This window comes from Hyperolius riggenbachi, chromosome 12, assembly GCF_040937935.1.
Source record: "Hyperolius riggenbachi isolate aHypRig1 chromosome 12, aHypRig1.pri, whole genome shotgun sequence".
Classification (NCBI taxonomy): domain Eukaryota; kingdom Metazoa; phylum Chordata; class Amphibia; order Anura; family Hyperoliidae; genus Hyperolius; species Hyperolius riggenbachi.
Window position 1 is genome coordinate 101,024,642 of NC_090657.1, and position 23,650 is coordinate 101,048,291.

A 23,650-nucleotide genomic window follows, 5' to 3' on the forward strand; every position below is an offset into this window, starting at 1 on the left:
CCTCCTACCCCATTCCCCTAACACTGACCTCCCGACCCTGTGTTGCATCTAACCTTCTCCTACCCCATTCCCCTAACACTGACCTCCCAACCCTGTGTTACATCTAACCTCCTCCTACCCCATTCCCCTAACACCGACCTCCCAACCCTGTGTTACATCTAACCTCCTCCTACCCCATTCCCCTAACACTGACCTCCCAACCCTGTGTTACATCTAACCTCCTCCTACCCCATTCCCCTAACACCGACCTCCCGACCCTGTGTTACATCTAACCTCCTCCTACCCCATTCCCCTAACACTGACCTCCCAACCCTGTGTTACATCTAACCTCCTCCTACCCCATTCCCCTAACACCGACCTCCCGACCCTGTGTTACATCTAACCTCCTCCTACCCCATTCCCCTAACATCGACCTCCCGACCCTGTGTTACATCTAACCTTCTATTACCCCATTCCCCAAACACCGACCTCCCAACCCTGTGTTACATCTAACCTCCTCCTACCCCATTCCCCTAACATCGACCTCCCGACCCTGTGTTACATCTAACCTTCTATTACCCCATTCCCCTAACACCGACCTCCCGACCCTGTGTTACATCTAACCTCCTCCTACCCCATTCCCCTAACACTGACCTCCTAACCCTGTGTTACATCTAACCTTCTATTACCCCATTCCCCTAACACCGACCTCCCAACCCTGTGTTACATCTAACCTTCTCCTTCCCCATTCCCCTAACACTGACCTCCCAACCCTGTGTTACATCTAACCTTCTATTACCCCATTCCCCTAACACTGACCTCCCGACCCTGTGTTACATCTAACCTCCTCCTACCCCATTCCCCTAACACCGACCTCCCAACCCTGTGTTACATCTAACCTTCTACCCCATTTCCCTAACACCGGCCTCCTAACCCTGTGTTACTTCTAACCTTCTATTACCCCATTCCCCTAACACCGACCTAACCCTGTGTTACATCTAACCTTCTATTACCCCATTCCCCTAACATCGACCTTCCAACCCTGTGTTACATCTAACCTCCTACCCCATTCCCCTAACACCGACCTCCCAACCCTGTGTTACATCTAACCTTCTACCCCATTCCCCTAACACCGACCTCCCAACCTTGTGTTACATCTAACCTCCTCCTACCCCATTCCCCTAACACCGACCTCCCAACCCTGTGTTACATCTAACCTCTCCCTAACCAATTCCCCTAACATTGACCTCCCAACCCTGTGCTACATCTAACCTCCTCCTACCCCATTCCCCTCACACCGACCTCCCAACCCTGTGTTACATCTAACCTCCTCCTACCCCGTTCCCCTAACACTGACCTCCCAACGCTGTGTTACATCTAAGCTCTCCCTAACCAATTCCCCTAACACTGACCTCCCAACCCTGTGTTACATCTAACCTCCTCCTACCCCATTCCCCTAACACCGACCTAACCCTGTGTTACATCTAACCTCCTCCTACCCCATTCCCCTAACACCAACCTCCCAACCCTGTGTTACATCTAACCTTCTATTACCCCATTCCCCTAACACCGACCTCCCAACCCTGTGTTAAATCTAACCTCCTCCTACCCCATTCCCCTAACACCGACCTCCCAACCCTGTGTTACATCTAACCTTCTACCCCATTCCCCTAACACTGACCTCCCAACCCTGTGTTACATCTAACCTCCTCCTACCCCATTCCCCTAACACCGACCTCCCAACCCTGTGTTACATCTAACCTCCTCCTACCCCATTCCCCTAACACCGACCTCCCAACCCTGTGTTACATCTAACCTCCTCCTACCCCATTCCCCTAACACCGACCTCCCGACCCTGTGTTACATCTAACCTCCTCCTACCCCATTCCCCTAACACTGACCTCCCAACCCTGTGTTACATCTAACCTTCTCCTACCTCATTCCCCTAACCCGGTGTTACATCTATCCTTTTCCTACCCTATTCCTCTAAGGCTAGTTTCACACTTGGGAATACATAGACATAAGACTATGGTAGGGATTAGATTATGAGCCCCCTCTGAGGGACAGTTAAGTGAGAAGACAGCGCTGCGTAAGATGTTGGCGCTATATAAATACTAAAAAAATAATAAAAATAAATAATAATATTGCACATCCTGTAAAGACAGGATTGCAACTCAGTGGAGGAAACAAAACAGCGTAGTACTTGTGTGATGCAATACATTCAATGAAGCATATAGTACATGAAATGTATTCTTTATTGAAGCTGTAACCGTACACCTTGTTCTGTGCTGCAGAGCGTGCTTTGCATTATCCCTGCAGATTATAACGCACTGCTAGTGCGCCAATGTAAACAGTCCATTACAATGTAATCGCATCAGATTTGCTATGTGATTATATTGTTCGACGCAGTGCAATGTCAGTGTGAAAGTACCATAACACACTAAAGCCTCCTAAAATAATGCCTAATGCTGGCCCCTAACCCGAATTGATCCTCCCCCTAATGTGTCGTTCTCCCTCTCCAGTGCTTGGCTTGGGTGCTGGCACTCAGTTATTTAGCAGAGTGACAGCTTTTGATTTTAGTGATTAAATGAGGCACCTTCAAAGCTAGCGCTCACCTATATAGCAGCTGAACACCACCAAAATCCAGCACTGCCAAGCCACAATTGTCGCACAACTTCATCCATAAAACGTGCCCAAATCATCTGGTTTGCTAGATACAGCTCCATTGAGGTCCAGTGGGCCTAAATTTTACAAATTGAAAACATTTTGCAATTTCACCTAGGCGCATAGATAGGCTGGATTTTAATAGTTGTTAAAGGGGCGAAGGGAGTATTGTATAATCTACGTCCTGTCAGGGATAAGTGGATGTAAACAGGACATAGATTTCAACTACCCTGGTCTGGAAGTGGTTAAAGTGGTATGAACCTCAAAATTAAAGGTTTTCTCTAAAACATGAAACACAACAACAAAATATAAAACATAACAAGACTGGTCGATCATTTAAAGGCATATTTACACTTCAATGAGGTTGGTAATTAAACTAATTTGCAAAGTAATCCGAATGCAAAGATGGTATGAAAATCATTTCTTTAGCTGCTCATATGTATACAACGCATTGCAGTGCAACTGAAAACTCGCCTGTGCACGGTGGTGTATTGTCGGGCCCCTTCAGTTACAAGGGAGTGCAAAGTACATGTATTGTTACTATGCATGTTCATGGTACGCAGTGTGCACTTGAAACAAAAAGAAAAACCGAGAGCCCAATATAGTGCAGTAAGTCTAACAATTGTTGGCGAAATAATTAACAGATGTGGATATACTCACAAACACGGGTTACCACATAGGCAACCACTTGAAATGCAGGTGGGGAGTATTAGAACCTGACCCCACTCTGGTTTAAGAAGTCGCTCTCTGTAGATAGAAAGAAGGGGACAGTCCCCTCCACCCAAGGTGGACTATATACTGTGCAAATTTGGACAGAGGCGCCAGGCAGGTTAAAATGATCTAAAAACAACTAAAAAGGAGGAGTACAGGTGGACTTACCTCCTGAAATGATGGACAATCGAGATTGTTCAAATCGCAAATAACAATTTATTTTGGCACTCCGCAACGCGTTTCGCAGGTATAACCCGCTTCATCAGGCAAGGAGTGCAAGCTCAAAAAGGTCCAATAGTGGCAATGACTGTGGATCAGCCGGATACTCAGATAAAATCAAATTCTACCTCCCCACAGGTGTCGATGCTATCTCAGACCTGAGCTATAGAAAGTGATTGTACAAGGGGGGGGGGGGGGGGGGGGGGGGGAAGGATACTCAAGGGTCATCTATGGTGGAACCATTTAATAGATATTGAAATAACATGCAAAAAAAATGAGCCTACTAACCATAAAATAAGGAATTATATGACACTATGAAATGTGACAACCTTCATTAGAAGCATTGGAAATTCCATTAAAAAAACTCATGATAAAAGGCGATGAAAGCAGATCATAATAGGCATATGTGTAAAGGGGGGGGGGGGGGGATTTGGAATCACTTTGTAATCTGTGCATAATCAACATTTCCAAGAGAAGAGACCCAGCACAGTCTTCAAATGTATTTCAAGCTCTTTATTCTTAAAGCATCAAAAGCATTAAAAAGGAGCAAGTCTATGCGACGTTTCGAGAGGAGCCTCCTCTCTTTATCAAGCCGACAAGCCCTTGTTGGCTTAAGAGAGGAGGCACCTCTCGAAACGTCGCATAGACTTGCCATAGACGCCAGTCGTCACCACGGCAGCTGCCTCGCGTCATCACTGCGGCCGGCGTGACAGTACTGCTCATGCGCAATACTGTCACACCAGCCGCCGTGATGACGCGATGCGGCCGACGTGACGACTGGCGTCATCTTTGCGGAAGAAGGAGCCCGACACTCGGGCCCAGTGTCGCCGGGAGCCATTTCTGACCAAGGCCTGATAGAAGAGCCAGAAGGACGCAGAGGGACCTCCCGACCTACGGTGGGCTGGAGAAAGCCCCAGGTAAGTTCAGATTTTGATTGTAGTTACTGCTCGGAGTCCCTTTAAAGCTTTTGATGCTTTAAAAATAAAGAGCTTGAAATACATTTGAAGACTATGCTAGGTCTCTTCTCTTGGAAACTCTGTTTGGTGTTCCTGGAGGCAGAGGGACAACGACCAAAAGCACGTCGCATCTGGATGGTGGGGTGCTGCCTTCTACTACTTGTCTTCTGTGGATAATCAAGAAATGCATCAATGCCAGTTCGATATGTCCAGGGAATATATACATGCAACACGTGGGTCATAAATGAATATCCAATATCCTTAATCGCAATAGCCTTAATCGCAATCGCTGTAGTGGAACCTGTCCCATCCATTTACATTGGCAGAGCATTTAGGGAAATCGCTAGCGATTGAAAGCACTCCATAAACGCTCCAAAAAAATGCTCTAGTGGGTTCCAGGCCTGAAAGTGCACAGGGGGTAACTATGATTAAGGAGCCATGCAGCGCCCCAATACACGTGAGCTTTAATATGTGCGTCTACTGATGTCTCAATAAAAGTTTGGAATTTTACCCTTCCAGTTGGTGTAGCGGGATATCCTTTTTTGGAAACTGACTGTTGTGGCATTTGGATCCTTTGCTCCCATCTGGCTTTGCATTGGTGGTTGCAGTGGCCCTACCCCCCACTGTTGCACAGGGGTAACCTGCAGCTGATTGGATCTCCAGCTCTGCAAGGTGGGAGGGGATGACTGAGCTACCAAAATACTAAAGGGATGAAGCAGCAATAAGTAAATGGTCTTACCAGAAGAATCTTACAAGTGTACTTGAAACTCCTTTTTGGGATCTTTTTGGACGCCTGGCAGTTAAGAGTTACAATTTTTGGTGGTTGAATTTGTACTGGGGAGGAAGAGAGGCCCAACAGTACTACTAACTACAATACTTCAGTATAAATAATACATTTTTTTAAAGTACTGTACATATATAACAGAGACAACATCCCGGAAATAATGTGCAAAAAAATAAAAATAAAAAAAAAATAGACTGCTCATCTGTATTGAATACTAAACAAAAACACAAAACTCATGAGTGACACAGACCTGGTGGGGATTAAAAAAGAGGCAGGCAGGGAGTACAGAGCACTAGCTGCCTGCGCAATACACAACTGTTACAGTCACAGCATTTCATCTGTATATTGAGGGCCCTTTCACACTAGAAGCGCTTTTCTGAGCGTTTTGTGATTGATTAGCGTTTTTTAACTTCTTGCTGCCGCGGCGGCAGCCCCAGGACCGCCTAATGCCAATTGGCGTCAAGTCCTGGGGCTCTGTTTTGCAGGCGGCTGCGCGCGCATCTCTTGCTCGGGGGCGGAGTTCCACCCCCTTTTTAGTCTCCGAGCGGCAATCGGCGCTTGGGAGACTGTTAGACGCCGAAACAGCCGTCTAAATACATAGTACAGCGCTGTACTGGGGACAGCCGCGTTGATGCAACTTATTTACACCAAACCATCAGTAGACTAGTCTAAATTGCTTAGTGAATTGAGGCCATTTTATACAGGCGCATTTGCTGGAACCTGAGGGCTGAGTTTACTATATCCGAGGTTTACTATAACAGAGTTTGCTATAACAAGCTTCTTGTGTTTTGCAGAATTGTACTTGTGTTTTGCAGAATTGGTGGTTACATGGGGAAGTTATCCATTTTGCTGTCTGTACATTGAGGATCTTTGTGGATATTCTTATAGATATGACCTGGGTTAAAAAAAAAATTACATTGTGGTGGAATGTTGCCAAATCTGCCACTTTCAAACTTTGTACACATGATGAACAGCTGACAAAAGTGGTGGAATCTGGAAGCTTTTGTTTTTAATTTATGAAGATACATATCAAAAGCTCATTTTTTTATTTTGGGATCTCTCTGATAAAATAAAATTATATATAAAATATTAGAATGAGGAACAGTTGGAATCCCAGGCTGTTCTTTATTGCTGCCCCAGTTTCCCTGTCCCCAGGAAGTTTTCCTATTAAAGTTACAGAGTTGTGTGAAGGACACAGGCAGGGCCGGTTCTAGACTTTTTGCTGCCTGAGGCAAACTTTTGAGGATACGCTGACGCGCCCCCCCCCCCCCCCCCCCCCATTCTTCCTCAGTCAGGAGTGCAGTGCCACCTCCTCCCTTATGCTGTGCAAGTCAAATGAAACACTGCTGCTCTCCTGCCTCCCCTCCTTCTCACTCACTGTCAGACTCCTCACATAGCACAACAAGCTGCTTTTCCCCAATGATGATGACCTCTACACCTCGCTCTCCTACTCTGACTGCATGCTGGTAGTGTAAACACAGTACAAATATGCTGCCCCTGTAATCTCTGCACCGGTTGCAAATGTTTCACCATTCTTCATGAGAGAACCTGCCCTGGACGCAGGTAGAGAGAAGTAAGGGAAGGCCTTTCTAATGGAGACACTCGCAACAATAAAACAAATGTAAGTACAGCAGACAGAGCTGTAGCGGGCGCAGTGTAAATGGCCCTCAACATTATAACATAACCTACGCCAAGATGACAAAAGAATTTGAATCTCCCAGATACACATGTTCATATTACCATCCCATCAAACCCTATTACTACATACAGGTTACCTTCTCAACTACACTGAACAAAAATATAAACGCAACACTTTCGGTTTTGCTCCCATTTTGCATGGAATGAACTCAAAGATCTGAACCATTTTCTACATACACAAAAGACATACATACTACATACATACATACTCTCAAATATTGTTCACAAATCTGTCTTAGGCCTCTTTCACAGTGGGACGTTGCGTTTGATGCAACGTTAAAGTCGCACAACGTGCCCCTAACGCAGCGCATGTAGGTTACAAAATTGGACGTTATTTTGCACTGCGTTGTGTGTCTCTTGGTGCGCCGTTTTTTTTGCATACTGATGGAACGAAAACGGCGCATACGTTACATTTAAAAAAAAAAAAACATTGCTGAGCATGTGCAACACACATAATGCAGCAAATGTATTGCTAAACGCACAGCATGAAGCACTTTCTTACACACAACGCAACGCAATCTTTACCAAGATAATCCATCCCAGCTCACGGGTGTGGCATAGCAAGGTGCGGATTAGACAGCATGAATATTGCATAGGTGCAGGGCAATTTCTGGGCATTTCGGTGCCTCAAGCAAGGCACCTTTCCTCCTCCACACCCCTCTTTATGAGTTGAAAGGCTACCATACATTACTAGCATACATTCATTAGTTTTGTCAGCACCAATAACATACCATATTGATAGGCCATGTACAAAAATGATCTTGTTTCGCAAAAGGATTCCATAAAGAATACAAAAATTATTACAAGCCCCACTAAACTCACAGAACACATATAACTCACATTTTCTATCATTATAAGGGATGAGAATCCACTTTAAAATAAAAAATAATAATAATCAGCAGCACTGCCAGGCAACTGGTATTATTTAAAAGGAGATAAACATGACAGCCTCCATAAGTCTCTCATCTTGGGTTCCTTTTAAAATGACCACCCATTCCTTTCTTAGTGGAACTAACAGTTGTGTATAGAAATTCCATAAGCACAGTGTGTAAAGAATAGCTCTGGGGTACCCCATCCTGCAGCTGTCACCCCTGGCATCTGCCTGGTTTGCCTATGCCTGAATGGCTCCTCCTAGTACTTGCTCTGATCATCATCAGAGGCAGGTCCTGAGAACAAGCATGAAAAGTAGCTGGTGTGCAGTTCACTTCCTCCCATGCCGGGTCCCAATACTGCAGACAGTCTCCTCACTGTAATGAATGGAAAGGCTCTCTCCAGATTACAAAGCATCATCACCTATAGGTGGATAGAGCTGTATAGACAGACTCGCCTACAAAGGAGGACAGGCGTGATCAAATACAGATGGACTCTAAGCTACACAGGGCACATTCATTCATTTAGAAGCAAGGAATACAATTAAGGCTATACATATTTTCCCTGGCCTAGATTGCATTACTTTTGTGGCCCGATAAAATACATGTAGTACCCTTTGCAGGACTGTTTCTGGACATTTTGGTGCCCAAAGCAAGAGAACTGTTGCCTACACTCCCCAATGACGATTTAATAAGTTACATATAAAAACATTGCTTCTCAAAACACGCCTATAAAAGGATACAGGTATTATTACCAGGCCAGATACACCTCACCGAGGAGCGTAGCCACTTTATATAAATAAATGATACTGTTTGTGAGAAGCCAGGGTATTTACAGGTTGGAACAGTGTCCTGGAAATTCAGGAGAATTGCAACAACCAATACAGATCAAATCAAACCTTCATTGTTATGCTATTCAGGCTACATTTGTTATGTTAATTAGTAGTACCTATTTAAGTGTTAAAATTACCATTCATGGTACTAGCAATTACATAGTTAAGACTGAAAAAAGAGATACGCCCATCGAGTTTAACCAGAAAATAAAGTACGACACCAGCCTGCTCCCTCACATATCCTTTTTGGTCCAGAGAAAGGCGAAAAACCCTTATAAGGCATGATCCAATTATCCTCAAAAGGGAAAAAAAAATCCTTCCCTACTCTAGATGACAATCAGATAAAAATCCCTCAACACCAATGGGAATTACCTAGTAATTATGGCCATGGATGTCTTTCGACACAAGGAAAGCATCTAAGCCCCCCTTAAACGTAGATATAGAATTTGCCATAACTGCTTCCTGTGGTAATACATTCCACATTTTAATCACTCTTACCGTAAAGAACCCTTTCTTAAATAAATGGCTAAAACTTTCTCACCATGCACAGATCATGTCCCCTAGTCCTTCGCACAAGCATATTATGCTAGCATTCCGACTTTTTATTTCCCTTTTAATGCATCCCAGATTTTATTTGCTTTAGCTACAGCGGCTTGACATTGAATACGATTGTTTAACTTGCTGTCGAAGAGTACTAAGTCCTCCTCCAAGGTGGATGTCCCCAGCTGTATCCCAATTATTTTGTATCGCACGAGACTGTTGGTACGACAAAAATGCATGACTTTATGTTTTTCAACATTGAATTTCATCTGCTATTTATGTGCCAATATGGTCATTCTATCTAGATCCTTCTACAAATAGGTCACCATCTTCCTGAGAGTTGATAATTCCGCACAATTTTGTATCATCTGAAAAAATATCAACATTACTCTATACTTTATCCACTAGGTCACTTAAAAATACATTGAAGAGAACTAGACCCAGTACTGAACCCTGTGGGACCCCACTGCTAGCAGTCACCAATTTTTAATACAATCCATTGACCAAAACGGTTTGCTTTCTGTCCATTAGCCAGTTCCATATCCATGCACACAGATTCTTTCCCCGGATCTTATTTTTTTGCTCTTCTTTAATAATGGGAAAACATGTACTCTACGCCACTCTATTGCAAGTATCCTACTTGTGAGAGAGTCACAAAAATAAGATAAAGAGGTTTATTCAGAACTGAACTTAATTCCCTCACTACCCAAGGATGTATGCCATCCAGGCCAGGTGCCTTATGCGTTTTGATTTTATTTAGTCTTGCCTTCACTCCCTCCTGCATGAAGTAGTGCATAAGAATTACATTAAGCTCAGTCTGCTAAGAATAACACCTTGGTGCCCTAGCAGACAGCTGTCACCCCAGGTATGGGCCCAGACCCTTTGGATCTTCAACTTACTAGACAAATGATAACCTAGAAAAAGAAAAGAGTATGACAGATTCACTATAAGAGGAAACCATAAAGAAATTGTGTGCACGAGGCCTAAAACTACATTCACACTAGATTTTCATTGCCTGAAACTATAGTTTTTGACCATTTTCGATGTGGACCTGTGTCTCCTCACAACAGCTTTTTCCTCTTCAACAAGCTGTGTGATATTTGGCTGACCAATACTGAAGTTTCTTATGTCCCCCTCATTCTGCTCATCCCCTTATTCATTCTTCATAACACAGAACAGGCTGCTAAGTAGAGAAGGCCCATCAGCATGTCTGCCAAGAATCACTAGTAATATTTAACTCAAAATAATCATGTTTCAGTTGAATAAACTGACTGATTTTTTTTCTAAATGGATAAGAACTTTTGACTGAGCAGTAGTCAGCTGACAAAGTGATCAAGAGCTGTGGGAGATCTACACTAGGTTCAGTAGTGCAGTGTTTCCTAACCCTGTCCTCAAGGTCCACCAACAGGCCATGTTTTGTGAAAATTCACAGAGGTAGCATATCACGTTTGTGTGGTTTCTTGCAAAACATGAACTTGAGGTCAGAGTTGAGGAATTCTGCAGCAATGCATACACAGTTTTATCTAAAGCCAAAGCATGGAGTATAGCAGTTTAACCAAGCTGGACAGTGCTATATATGGGGCATCAATTCACACATTGGTATTTCAGTCATTTTTCAGATCAGGTAACTATTCTTTCAGCACAAAAACATTACACAGAGGACACAAAGGACAACCCCCATGTGACTCTTCAGATGCCTATAATGATCAACATCATCTGGAAACAGGATAATAGGAAACGTTTCCATCAAAATAAATTGCATTTTGAAATAAGAAAGTGACAGAGGTTGAATGTAGCGTTTTGACATAGTTATGCTTTACATAACACATTTATTAATACAGACCTGTGCAGAAGCTCTGAAAGTGAGACAAATGAGGAGCAAAGAGGGATGGGAAATTTCTTAATAATGATTGTCTTTACCAAAGAGGACAGTTGTGACCCATGCTGACATGATCTTCCCTCAAACCTAGCTGAAAGAATGTGATGAAGCCATGGAGGGGCTGAGGCCTTGTGCAAACATTAGGTGACCTCGGTTGGATTGAGAAATAATCCTGTGTCTGTACAAGACTCAACCACTCTCTGTTTAGTGCATTATTGATCCATTAAGATAGATATTCCCAGCCAATCACTACTTTATTCCACTGTAATGGGACACCTCCTGCCATTCAGTCCCATCTCCAGAGGAACATTTGTGGAACACAAGCCAGGCCTTGTCAGAAGTGTTAAACTTTCAAGTTGATTCCCGGATTATACTTTGCCCGCCTGACAATCACGTTATGGCTATACTCACCGATGCCTGTACAGACTTTGAATGTACTATGGTTGGATTGGGTGATAACCAGATCACGTGACAATCATGTAATGTCTGCACAAGGCTTTAGGGTGGCCACTGGCCAAACTCCACTCGACTCCTAAACTGAATTTCTGAGGCTACTAAACCTTCTGCTTTCACCCAAAGTTCCGAAAAGCACTGCTAGCATACAGCGTGACCAACCATGGAAAAATACGACCAAATCAGTATGAAAAGCGAGGTCTCGGAAGTAACAGTCATAGAATTACCTTGTGCATGCGTCCCAAGATGCTATATTCATGAGTATCAATGTACTCATAGTATTTTCTTACCTGAGTCTGCCATCACCACACTTCATTCACCTTCTTCAGTAAATCACTCTCAGTGTGTTGCTCTGTGGAGGGAATACTGCCAGCTGCCTGCCTGTCAGGGGGAAAGAGACAGAAATTAAGAAAGAGGATCAACACACTGTATGTTACTGGCAACACAATAGTCAATTTGCTCTAGCAGATTTGGGGAAAAAAATGGGTAAGCACACTTGGTTGTTGTTTATGTCCATAACCTTTACAAACAATGTCACCAATGGAGAGCATGTCTAAACCAGCAAACCTGCACTGGATTCTTTTAAAATGAGCTAAGCACATATCAAAAGAAGTAAGGGCAACTGTTGAACAGAGAAAGAAGTATGGATTAATAAATAGTGCAAGACTCCCAAAAGTCAGTGTTTGTACACAAAGCCAATGCACATTAATATTAGAAACATGCCCCCTCCCCCCACCTCCACCACATTCAGTTGTTAACACACGCTCACACACACAGTGCACGTTATAACTGCTTCATACAAAAGAAGCCAGTAAACTTGCCTCCTTAATTTGGTGTATGTGCTAGTTTTAACAATAAAGTATCTAGGAGATCTGGAAAATATTAGAATATTAACAAATTCTTCATAAAAACAGGCCTGATGCGGAAGACCATTAGTTTGGGTGGTGAGTGATAACATTTGGCGCAGCAGGGGTGACACATTAGCACCAGGGTTTGGTTATTCCATAGCCCAACTCAGGATGTTAATAATAAACATACATATATCCAGGCACATCGCCTCTAGTTAGGACATTAAATAAATTATTGGGGAAAGGGAGGTGCTGAAGGGGGTGTGGCTAGAAACAGCAAAAATCAATTAACCCTTCGCACACTCACATGCAAATGTTCAAACAAATGCATTCACAGATTTACTCATCCAGGCACAACTGTTATCCCTACAGCTAAATTAAAAGCCAGGGTTTTAGTTCACAGAAGAATGCATTCTTATGCTTAGTCACCTATACTGCGTAGAAGTACCCAGGTAAACATAGGTGTCCTAACTCTGGCCCTGTAACATGCATAGTGCAGACATGCAAACACATTCAGGCCTGGAACCCACTGAAAACCGCAAACGCAAAACGCAACCGCTAGCGTTTTGTCTGAGCGGTTTGCAAGCGGATTCATGCGCGTTTTTGGTTGTGTTTTGCAACATTGTATTTTTTTGCCCAGCGGGTGCGTAGCGTTTTGCGTTTTGCGTTTTTATCCTGATTGGTCCTGTGAATTATTTTTAATTTTGTTACAGTGTACTGAACCGCAAAACGCTAGCAAAACCGCTCAGTTTAAGTTTTGCTGAGCGTTTCTGCTAGCGTTTCAATACTTTACATTGAAGCGCTAACGCTCCCAAAATGCTGCATGTCCTGCGTTTGCGTTTCTGGGAAACGCAAACGCTCCTGTGGAAGTTGCCCCATCCATTAACATCAGCTGAGCGTTTTGGCAAAACGCTAGCGTATCGCAGCGCTGCCAAAATGCTCAAAAAAACGCTCTTGTGGGTTCCAGCCCTCATTGCATCAAACCTATCAATGGATTAGGAGCACACATCCTAACTTCCTCTCCTGGGAAAGACAGTGCATCTTACCAATCGCACAAGGGAGCTAATGTTATGTGTCCATGTGCACCATGCGCATACACCAGCATAAGCTGTCTGCATGCTGACAACATACAGGGGAAGGGGGGAGTGCACCGAATTGGACCCTAGCCACAGGGGTCAATGATAAGAATAAACATACATATATCCAGGCACATCGCCTCTAGTTAGGACATTAAATAAATTATTGGGGAAAGGGAGGTGCTGAAGGGGGTGTGGCTAGAAACAGCAAAAATCAATTAACCCTTCGCACACTCACATGCAAATGTTCAAACAAATGCATTCACAGATTTACTCATCCAGGCACAACTGTTATCCCTACAGCTAAATTAAAAGCCAGGGTTTTAGTTCACAGAACAATGCATTCTTATGCTTAGTCACCTATACTGCGTAGAAGTACCCAGGTAAACATAGGTGTCCTAACTCTGGCCCTGTAACATGCATAGTGCAGACATGCAAACACATTCATTGCATCAAACCTATCAATGGATTAGGAGCACACATCCTAACTTCCTCTCCTGGGAAAGACAGTGCCAGTGGCGCACGGAGGGGGTTGTTCTGGGTGTCTAGAACACCCCCCTGCACCGGGACCGGAAGTGGGGCTGCCGCATGGCCCGGCCGGCTGGGGAGAGAAGACAGAAGAAAATGATGGAGGCGCCAGCCGCGCTAATAAGGGATGCGGGAGCCGGCTTTATTCCTCGCTCCCTCCCTCCCTCCCTCTGAATGCCCCTCACCTGCGGTGAATGTGTGCCCGGCTCCCCCTTGAGTGTGTGCGCAGCGGAGCGGTAGGTCCTCTTACCGCAGATCAGGCGCACCAGCAACTGGAGTCTCATGCTTCCTGTTTACCATGACGTCACAGGAAGCATGAGACTCCAGTTGCTCGTGCGCCTGATCTGCGGTAAGAGGACCTACCGCTCCGCTGCGCACACACTCATGGGGGAGCCGGCACACATTCACCGCAGGTGGGGGCATTCAGAGGGAGGGAGGGAGCGAGGAATAAAGCCGGTTCCCGCATCCCTTATTAGCGCGGCTGGCGCCTCCATCATTTTATTCTGTCTTCTCCCCCGGGCAATCTTCTCCCCACACAGGGGGCGGGCACCTTCCTTCACCTATCTTATACTGGGGGGCATATACCTATCTAATCTATACTGGGGGGGGGGCATATACCTATCTAACCTATACTGGGGGGCATATACCTATCTAATCTATACTGGGGGGCATATACCTATCTAACCTATGCTGGGGGGCATATACCTATCTAACCTATACTGGGGGCATATACCTATCTAACCTATACTGGGGGGCATATACCTATCTAACCTATACTGGGGGGCATATACCTATCTAATCTATACTGGGGGGCATATACCTATCTAACCTATACTGGGGGGCATATACCTATCTAACCTATACTGGGGGGCATATACCTATCTAACCTATACTGGGGGGCATATACCTATCTAACCTATACTGGGGGGCATATACCTATCTAACCTATACTGGGGGACATATACCTATCTAATCTATACTGGGGGCATATACCTATCTAACCTATACTGGGGGCAACTGTATGGGCTACCTATACTGGGGGGGACCTATAGCTGGCTACCTATACTGCGGGCACCTATACCTGTCTCCACGTTGGGGGCGCATTTTACGCCCTCACCCTGGGTGCAATTTAGCCTAGAAACTGCTAGTATTTGGCTCCACCCACACCATATTTTGGCCACGCCCACACGCCACTTTCAGGAACCCCCCCCCCCCTTGGAAATCCTGGATTTGCCCGAGTGCATCTTACCAATCGCACAAGGGAGCTAATGTTATGTGTCCATGTGCACCATGCGCATACACCAGCATAAGCTGTCTGCATGCTGACAACATACAGGGGAAGGGGGGAGTGCACCGAATTGGACCCTAGCCACAGGGGTCAATGATAAGAATAAACATACATATATCTAGGCACATCGCCTCTAGTTAGGACATTAAATAAATTATTGGGGAAAGGGAGGTGCTGAAGGGGGTGTGGCTAGAAACAGCAAAAATCAATTAACCCTTCGCACACTCACATGCAAATGTTCAAACAAATGCATTCACAGATTTACTCATCCAGGCACAACTGTTATCCCTACAGCTAAATTAAAAGCCAGGGTTTTAGTTCACAGAAGAATGCATTCTTATGCTTAGTCACCTATACTGCGTAGAAGTACTCAGGTAAACATAGGTGTCCTAACTCTGGCCCTGTAACATGCATAGTGCAGACATGTGCAGACCAAGCATAAGAATGCATTCTTCTGTGAACTAAAACCCTGGCTTTTAATTTAGCTGTAGGGATAACAGTTGTGCCTGGATGAGTAAATCTGTGAATGCATTTGTTTGAACATTTGCATGTGAGTGTGCGAAGGGTTAATTGATTTTTGCTGTTTCTAGCCACACCCCCTTCAGCACCTCCCTTTCCCCAATAATTTATTTAATGTCCTAACTAGAGGTGATGTGCCTGGATATATGTATGTTTATTCTTATCATTGACCCCTGTGGCTAGGGTCCAATTCGGTGCACTCCCCCCTTCCCCTGTATGTTGTCAGCATGCAGACAGCTTATGCTGGTGTATGCGCATGGTGCACATGGACACATAACATTAGCTCCCTTGTGCGATTGGTAAGATGCACTGTCTTTCCCAGGAGAGGAAGTTAGGATGTGTGCTCCTAATCCATTGATAGGTTTGATGCAATGAATGTGTTTGCATGTCTGCACTATGCATGTTACAGGGCCAGAGTTAGGACACCTATGTTTACCTGAGTACTTCTACGCAGTATAGGTGACTAAGCATAAGAATGCATTCTTCTGTGAACTAAAACCCTGGCTTTTAATTTAGCTATAGGGATAACAGTTGTGCCTGGATGAGTAAATCTGTGAATGCATTTGTTTGAACATTTGCATGTGAGTGTGCGAAGGGTTAATTGATTTTTGCTGTTTCTAGCCACACCCCCTTCAGCACCTCCCTTTCCCCAATAATTTATTTAATGTCCTAACTAGAGGCGATGTGCCTGGATATATGTATGTTTATTCTTATCATTGACCCTTGTGGCTAGGGTCCAATTCGGTGCACTTCCCCCTTCCCCTGTATGTTGTCAGCATGCAGACAGCTTATGCTGGTGTATGCGCATGGTGCACATGGACACATAACATTAGCTCCCTTGTGCGATTGGTAAGATGCACTGTCTTTCCCAGGAGAGGAAGTTAGGATGTGTGCTCCTAATCCATTGATAGGTTTGATGCAATGAATGTGTTTGCATGTCTGCACTATGCATGTTACAGGGTCAGAGTTAGGACACCTATGTTTACCTGGGTACTTCTGCGCAGTATAGGTGATTAAGCATGAGAATGCATTCTTCTGTGAACTAAAACCCTGGCTTTTAATTTAGCTGTAGGGATAACAGTTGTGCCTGGATGAGTGAATCTGTGAATGCAATTGTTTGAACATTTGCATGTGAGTGTGCGAAGGGTTAATAGATTTTTGCTGTCTTTCCCAGGAGAGGAAGTTAGGATGTGTGCTCCTAATCCATTGATAGGTTTGATGCAATTAATGTGTTTGCATGTCTGCACTATGCATGTTACAGGGCCAGAGTTAGGACACCTATGTTTACCTGGGTACTTCTACGCAGTATAGGTGACTAAGCATAAGAATGCATTCTTCTGTGAACTAAAACCCTGGCTTTTAATTTAGCTGTAGGGATAACAGTTGTGCCTGGATGAGTAAATCTGTGAATGCATTTGTTTGAACATTTGCATGTGAGTGTGCGAAGGGTTAATTGATTTTTGATGTCAACTCAGGATGTTGGTGCCAGGCTAGGCTGTTCTATAGCCAGACTCAGTATCGGCTGTGGCACAGATATAGCCTAGTAATGTTATCAGTTGGAACAGAGACAACTGATACGACTGCGGTCGATATGACTGCGGTTAGTGTTAGGAATAGTTAAACGAGGGTTAGTGTTAGGCATAGTTATATGAGGGTTAGTGTTAGGCATACAGTAGTTATACGAGGGTTTGTGTTAGGCTTACAGTAGTTATACGAGGGTTTGTGTTAGGCTTAGTTATACAAGGGTTAGTGGTAGGCATAGTTATACAAGGGTTAGTGGTAGGCATAGTTATATGAGGGTTAGTGTTAGGCATACAGTAGTTATACGAGGGTTGGGGGAGGCATAGTTATACGAGGATTAGTGGTAGGCATTGATACAAAAAGAGCTAATGTTAGGCATAGTTATAAGAGGGCTAGGGGTAGGCATACAGTAGTTATATGAGGGTTTGTGTTAGGCATAGTTATACAAGGGTTAGTGGTAGGCATAGTTATACAAGGGTTAGTGTTAGGCATAGTTATATGAGGGTTGGGGGAGGCATAGTTATACGAGGATTAGTGGTAGGCATAATTATACAAGGGTTAGTGGTAGGCATAGTTATAAGAGGGTTTGTGTTAGGCATAGTTATACAAGGGTTAGTGGTAGGCATAGTTATACTAAGGCTAGTGTTAGGCATAATTATACGAGGGTTAGTGGTAGGCATAGTCATACGAGGGTTAGTGGTAGGCATAGTTATATGAGGGTTAGTGTTAGGCATAGTTATACAAGAGGTAGGGGATATGCTCTGCACAGCTGCTATTTCAATTCAATTCCCACTATGATCTGATATGACACAGGTGAGAGTTGGCCCCCTTATGGCAGATAATGTTTATAAGACTCCAATCCAGGTTTTCTAGAACACAGGCTGTCCTCTGTTTACTACCTTACTAATTCAAGACCACTGTATCAAGCCAGGCACACACTTGTTAGTTATTGTAAACAGTCAATATTTGCCCGATATTGGATTAGTTACGGCCGTGCCTCGCTGAAGACGAGATCTGATCTCATATTCGTCCACCTCGGTTGCATGGCTTTTACTGTTTGTACAAACCTATGGAACCTCACGCCTGCCCACCACCCTGCTCTCTGACCCGTTCCATTCCCAAACAACAGCCTTTCTCAATCAGGAGAAAACAATCGGACATCAGTCTAGGGGCCTTCTTTTTAAAAGGTGTTTATTAGATTTAATGTTTTATTGGCTCTAAGGACTAATCGAGTGAAACAGTTGTATAACATGTAGAAAGACAGAAACGGGAAAACCTAGAGCCCACAATAGTGTAGTAAGTTAGGGTTATGTAAACAAGTATTTTGCAGGTAGTAAATACTCACCAGTGTGGGTTACCACTCAGGCAACCACTGGTTAGGCAAGTGGGGGGATCAGACCTGACCCCACTCAAGTTAAAAAGTCGCTCTCTGTAGATCTGTAAAAAGGGTGGCTGCACCCCTTCACTAAGGGTGGACTAAACTTGCACAAAATATTTAGAACAAAGATGCCAATAACAGGAAAGTATTTGTTGTAGAACATGAGTCTAGCCCTAGGATTAGATCCTAGCAAAGCTGCTATGCTGAGAGAACCTGATGGTTAACCGCCAGGTCCTTTTCATACAAATAAACTGGGCAGCAGCCCAGGCGCTAAGTTCCTTTGGGACCCCAAGGTCAATGATCACAGGGGCCATAGTAATTCTACAGCCAGTACAGCATTAAAATGTAAGGGGCCACATATCCATTTTTGTCCTAGGTCATTTTACCTAAAAACCATAAATGGATGTATAATGAGAGGAGAGCAAGTGACCATAGCGGAGCCCTTAGCAGCTTTCCTTCATGTAAGGTTTAGACTTTCAGTTCTAATTGTATTGTACAGCATATAGAGTCTTAAGGTGGCCACGCATCATACAATAAAATGATCCAATTTTGCCAGAATTCAATAAAAACAATTGGTTGTCCCGAAAAATCAAAAGCTTTTTTTTTTTTTTCATTCGAGAAATCTGATCGAAATTCCTGTTTTTATTCAATAAAAAGAAGATTGGGACTGTTGGAATTTTCTGATCAATTTTTATGAATTTTGAATGGGTTAGGGTAGATTGTCAATTACTTGATGCACAGACCCAAGCAATTTTTTTCTGGGTTTTCAATCATTTTTTTTCATAATTAGGGAAAAATTTAGCATGTGTGGTACATTGGTCGGAACAGTGGAACATTGCAATGTTATAATCAGTCAGAAAAACTGACTGCAATTCTTAAATTGAATAGATATTTAAAAAAAATTGTATGGAGTGTAGCCACCTTTAGGGATTTATGTCTTTGTCTTTTACATTAAAAGTCAAATATATTCAGCCAAAAGTCACGTCTCATTTTAATTTATTTGTGGTGTTGAAGTTGCACTTGGGGGGGGGGGGGGGGGTCATTAGCGCTCAGTAGGTGTGAACCAAGTGTAGACGATACAATGAGCAATCTATAGGAGGTAGGAAAATACAGCAGTAGAATACTGGATGGAGGCAACGCCACCTAGTGGAAACTGCAAGCACGGCTCCATTATGCACACCATGAAGTAAGAGTGCACCATCTAGTGGAAAAAGCAGTGTACCGCAACCCCATTAAAAAAAAAAACCACAAAAAAAACAAAAGGTTCTGTAAATCCCACATACCTATAGAGCAGTAGCTCTCAACCTTTTCAGTACATGTACCCCTTTGTGGGTCACCCCAAGCGAATGTACCCCCTACCGGAGAAAGTGTGCAGTTAAAAAGTGGGCGTGGCAATGACAATTTGGGTGGAGCCAAATACTAGCAAAATACAGGTAGTCCCCGGTTAAAATGAGATAGGGACTGTGTCCACTCTTAACCTGAATCCATTCTCTTTTGTCCCCCTCTTTTCTTCCTGTGCCTTTTGTCCCCCTCTGTGTCACCTCTGTTCCCCCCGTGCCTCTTTTCTCCGCCTCTGTTCCTCCGTGCCTCTTTTGTCTCCCTCTATGTCCCTGAGTCACCTCTTGTCCCCCTCTGCGTCGGCTCTTGTCCCCTGTCCTAGCCAGGTATAGGTGCCCCCCCCCCCCCCCATCGAGGTATGCAGGTATAGGTCCTCCAGTATAGGTAGCAATGCATACGTGCCCCTAGTACAGGTATCCAGACATAGGTGCCCCAAGTATAGGTTAGAGAGGTACAGGTGCCCCCAGTGTAGGTAGCGAGCTTTAGGTTCTCTAGTATAGATAAGCAGGTACAGGTGGTGCCCCAGTGTGGGTAGCGAGCTATAGGTGCTCCAGTATAGATAGCCAGGTACAGGTGGTGCCCCAGAGTAGGTAGCGAGCTATTGGTGCTCCAGTATAGATAACCAGGTACAGGTGGTGCCCCAGTGTGGGTAGCGAGCTATAGGTGCTCCAGTATAGATAGCCAGGTACAGGTGGTGCCCCAGTGTGGGTAGCGAGCTATAGGTGCTCCAGTATAGATAGCCAGGTACAGGTGGTTCTCCAGTGTAGGTAAGTAAGCTATAGGTGCTCCAGAATAGGTAGCCAGGTACAGATGGTTCCCAAGTGTAGGTAGCGAGCTATAGGTGCTCCAGTATAGATAGCCAGGTGGTGCCCCAAAGTAGGTAGGGGAGCTATAAGTGCTGCAGTATAGATAGCCAGGTACAAGTGGTGCCCCAGAGTAGGTAGCAAGCTATAGGGGCTCCAGTATAGCTAGCCAGTTGGTGCCCCAGCGTAGGTAGGGAGCTATAGGGGCTGCAGTATAGATAGCCAGGTACAGGTGGTTCTCCAGTGTAGGTAAGTAAGCTATAGGTGCTCCAGAATAGGTAGCCAGGTACAGATGGTTCCCAAGTGTAGGTAGCGAGCTATAGGTGCTCCAGTATAGATAGCCAGGTGGTGCCCCAAAGTAGGTAGGGGAGCTATAAGTGCTGCAGTATAGATAGCCAGGTACAAGTGGTGCCCCAGAGTAGGTAGCAAGCTATAGGGGCTCCAGTATAGCTAGCCAGTTGGTGCCCCAGCGTAGGTAGGGAGCTATAGGGGCTGCAGTATAGATAGCCAGGTACAGGTGGTGCCCCAGAGAAGGTAGCGAGCTATAGGTGCTGCAGTATAGATAGCCAGGTACAGGTGGTTTCCTAGTGTAGGTAGCGAGCTATAGGTGCTCCAGTATAGATAGTCAGGTGGTACCACAGTGTAAGTAGCGAGTGCTATGAGCTCCAGTATAGATAGCCAGGTGGTGCCCCAGAGTAGGTAGCGAGCTATAGGTGCTTCAGTATAGATAGCCAGGTGGTGCCCCAGAATAGTCACATACATACATACATACATAGCCCCATTGTTGCATGGACTCCTCTCGCCGGGCTCTCCTCCTCTCTCAGCGCTCTAGTCTTCTCACCGCCTGGCCGCGTGCTCCCTCCATGGTTACTTCCAGTGGCACCTCTGAAGTCATGAGAGGCCTCCGGGTAACTATGGAGAAAGGACACAGCCAGGCGGCAAGAAGACTAGAGCGCTGAGAGAAGAGGGGATCCCGGCGAGAGGAGTTCACGCGGGAACGAGGCTGTGTAATTTACTGCGCCCCTTGCCGCGGACACAGCCTGCCACTTCTCTCCTGGGGGTGAGATCCGCCATTTTGTCTGTGGCCCCTGGAGGACCCCCTGACAGGTGCTGATGTGCCCCCAGGGGTCCGTGGACCCCAGGTTGAGAAATACTGCTATAGAGCTTTTAGCCAGCAACACAAGAAAGCTTTTCAGAGGTCTCTCAGCAGAGCCTGTGTGAAAAAATGCCTTGTTAATCAGCTGTTTGTAACAAATTTGCCTTCCCCTCGGAGGAGATGGCGAGAGGCAGAGCTGAACTGTAACCTGGCTGTAAACTGTTTACTTTAGACTGTGTGGCAGAGAGAGAGAGAGAGAGAGAGAGAGAGAGAGAGAGAGAGAGAGAGAGACAGGAGCATACAGACAGAGCTGCAGCTGATTATTATTTACACACATTTGAAGCTATATTTCTGCTTTCTACCCTCCTGAACACATTTTACTCACAGTATTAGAACCAGTGAAGATTGTTTCTGTATTATTAGTTTATATTATTATTATTGATTTACAAAGCGTCAACATATTTCATGGTGCTGGACAGAGTCCTCCATAGCAATGCCCACAGTAAAAACTGTTCTCTGTAAATGTCATTTTCTTCACATAAAACATGAAAAGATGATGATGATAAAAAAAAGCCTTTGTATTGCTATTTGCTAGTAATTACTGGAAATATACGTATGTGGCATTTAGAATTTTAATTAACTTTGATAGTTGTCCTTTAAAATAACCCATCAGTGAAAGGGATATGAAGGCTGCCCCTAAAGCCTGGTAACATACCATCAATTTTGATTGGCCAGTGGCTGACGAACCTCCATGTAGTAGGAGAGTTTCAATGCAATATCAGTTGTGCATTCACACTTCTGATTACACAGGGGTGTTCATACTTTAGGACTCATGAAGGGTTAAAATATTATTTCTTTCAGAATTTGGAGCAGTGATGGACAATTCAGCTTGTTAGAATCAGAATCAGAATTTATTATCGCCAAGTACAACCGGTGGATTGTACCCGGAATTGGTTTTGGCACATACAGGGTCGTTGGTGAAGAGACAAGAAATAGCATACAGTTAAAGGGAAGGTCCAAGCAAAAAAAAAAAATGAGCTTCACTTACCTGGGGCTTCTACCAGCCCCATGAAGCCATCCTGTGCCCTCGTAGTCACTCACTGCTGCTCCAGTCCCCCGCTGGCAGCTTTCTGACCTCAGAGGTCAGGGCCGAATTGCGTACATTTTTACACATTCCCGCTAGTGCAGGAACATTAACGCATACATTTTTACGCGTTAATGGTGCAACACGTACATTTTTGTTCCTGCACTAGCTGGAATGCGTAAAAATCTATGCAATGTGGCCCTGACCTCCGAGGTCAGAAAGCTGCCAGCGGGGGACTGGAGCAGCAGTGAGTGACTACGAGGGCACAGGATGGCTACATGGGGCTGGTAGAAGCCCCAGGTAAGTAAAACTCATTTTTTTTTTTTTGCTTGGACCTTCCCTTTAAGCATGGCACATACATAGGACAAGCATACATAGGACAAAAAAAACATTACAGCTTGTGCGTACAATTAAGCAGAGTGCAGCATCACATGCAGTCAAGCATGGGTCATACGTATAAAATATAAAGCAAAAATAAAAAGCAAACAGAGCATTACAGCACACACGTACATTTAACGTAAATACAAACATAGCAAAGCATACATTGATAGCAGGGACAGAAAAAAGAGTGGGACTGGAGGAGCAG

At 44.5% G+C, this 23,650-nt stretch overlaps 1 long non-coding RNA gene across 2 annotated transcripts in view; it reads right to left on the minus strand.

Annotated features, from left to right (window-relative positions):
• Positions 1-23,650, minus strand: part of LOC137541247 (uncharacterized) — a 227,202-nt gene that overhangs the window by 145,235 nt on the left and 58,317 nt on the right. For both annotated transcript variants that reach the window (XR_011025109.1, XR_011025108.1), the window contains exon 2: positions 11,876-11,966. This is a non-coding gene — a long non-coding RNA (uncharacterized lncRNA). The remainder of the gene's footprint in view (positions 1-11,875; positions 11,967-23,650) is intronic.